The sequence below is a fragment of the Condylostylus longicornis genome, unplaced genomic scaffold (genome assembly GCF_029603195.1).
Source record: "Condylostylus longicornis isolate FDR11 unplaced genomic scaffold, ASM2960319v2 ptg000372l, whole genome shotgun sequence".
Classification (NCBI taxonomy): Eukaryota; Metazoa; Arthropoda; class Insecta; order Diptera; family Dolichopodidae; genus Condylostylus; species Condylostylus longicornis.
In genome coordinates, this window is record NW_026578334.1 from 12,501 (window position 1) to 15,000 (window position 2,500).

The window sequence follows — 2,500 nt, forward strand, 5'->3', positions numbered from 1 at the left end:
TGATCGGGACATATGTTATGCTCGACAGGCAATAATTACTTTTCATGAATGAAAAGTAACCTGGGTTGGTAAGCATGTTATGCCCACCCGATGAAAAAATTTTTTTCAGCCTGGTTTGATATTTATCAAAGGCAAAATAAGCCTGATCGGGAAATATGTTATGCTCGACAGGTAATAATTACTTTTCATGAATGAAAAGTAACCTGGGTTGGTAAACATGTTATGCCCACCCGATGAAAAAATTTTTTTCAGCCTGGTTTGATATTTATCAAAGGCAAAATAAGCCTGATCGGGACATATGTTATGCTCGACAGGCAATAATTACTTTTCATAAGTGAAAAGTAACCTGGGTTGGTAAACATGTTATGCCCACCCGATGAAAAAATTTTTTCAGCCTGGTTTGATATTTATCAAAGGCAAAATAAGCCTGATCGGGACATATGTTATGCTCGACAGGCAATAATTACTTTTCATGAATGAAAAGTAACCTGGGTTGGTAAGCATGTTATGCCCACCCGATGAAAAAATTTTTTTCAGCCTGGTTTGATATTTATCAAAGGCAAAATAAGCCTGATCGGGACATATGTTATGCTCGACAGGCAATAATTACTTTTCATGAATGAAAAGTAACCTGGGTTGGTAAACATGTTATGCCCACCCGATGAAAAAATTTTTTTCAGCCTGGTTTGATATTTACCAATGGCAATATAAGCCTTATCGGGACATATGTTATGCTCGACAGGCAATAATTACTTTTCATGAATGAAAAGTAACCTGGGTTGGTAAACATGTTATGCCCACCCGATGAAAAAATTTTTTTCAGCCTGGTTTGATATTTATCAAAGGCAAAATAAGCCTGATCGGGACATATGTTATGCTCGACAGGCAATAATTACTTTTCATGAATGAAAAGTAACCTGGGTTGGTAAGCATGTTATGCCCACCCGATGAAAAAATTTTTTTCAGCCTGGTTTTGATATTTATCAAAGGCAAAATAAGCCTGATCGGGACATATGTTATGCTCGACAGGCAATAATTACTTTTCATGAATGAAAAGTAACCTGGGTTGGTAAGCATGTTATGCCCACCCGATGAAAAAATTTTTTTCAGCCTGGTTTGATATTTATCAAAGGCAAAATAAGCCTGATCGGGACATATGTTATGCTCGACAGGCAATAATTACTTTTCATGAATGAAAAGTAACCTGGGTTGGTAAACATGTTATGCCCACCCGATGAAAGAATTTTTTTCAGCCTGGTTTGATATTTACCAATGGCAATATAAGCCTTATCGGGACATATGTTATGCTCGACAGGCAATAATTACTTTTCATGAATGAAAAGTAACCTGGGTTGGTAAACATGTTATGCCCACCCGATGAAAAAATTTTTTTCAGCCTGGTTTGATATTTACCAATGGCAATATAAGCCTGATCGGGACATATGTTATGCTCGACAGGCAATAATTACTTTTCATGAATGAAAAAGTAACCTGGGTTGGTAAACATGTTATGCCCACCCGATGAAAAAAATTTTTTCAGCCTGGTTTGATATTTATCAAAGGCAAAATAAGCCTGATCGGGGACATATGTTATGCTCGACAGGCAATAATTACTTTTCATGAATGAAAAGTAACCTGGGTTGGTAAGCATGTTATGCCCACCCGATGAAAAAATTTTTTTCAGCCTGGTTTGATATTTATCAAAGGCAAAATAAGCCTGATCGGGACATATGTTATGCTCGACAGGCAATAATTACTTTTCATGAATGAAAAGTAACCTGGGTTGGTAAGCATGTTATGCCCACCCGATGAAAAAATTTTTTTCAGCCTGGTTTGATATTTATCAAAGGCAAAATAAGCCTGATCGGGACATATGTTATGCTCGACAGGCAATAATTACTTTTCATGAATGAAAAGTAACCTAAATTGGTAAACAAATTATGATTTAAGTAATGCTTATTATAATAAATATATCAATACAATACAGGTATTGGATATGGGAAGCATATTTATTGATTATTAAAATTTTATGTGTAAATCTATGTATGACCACTTTTTGATTCAAACGTACATTTTTTAATTACATTTTTTTTCATGAATGAAATTGGGCCTGGTTTGATAAACATGTTATGCTCGCCCGATGAAAAAATTTTTTTTAAAAAAAATTTTTTTTAGCCTGATTTGATATTTATCAAAGGCAAAATAGACCTTAACGAGACATATGTTGTTATGCTCGGCAGGCAATAATTATTTTTCATGAGTGAAAGGTAACCTGGGTTGGTAAGCATGTTATGCCCACCCGATGAAAAAATTTTTTCAGCCTGGTTTGATATTTATCAAAGGCAAAATAGGCCTGATCGGGACATATGTTATGCTCGACAGGCAATAATTACTTTTCATGAGTGATAAGTAACCTGGGTTGGTAAACATGTTATGCCCACCCGATGAAAAAATTTTTTTCAGCCTGGTTTGATATTATCAATGGCAAAATAAACCTGAT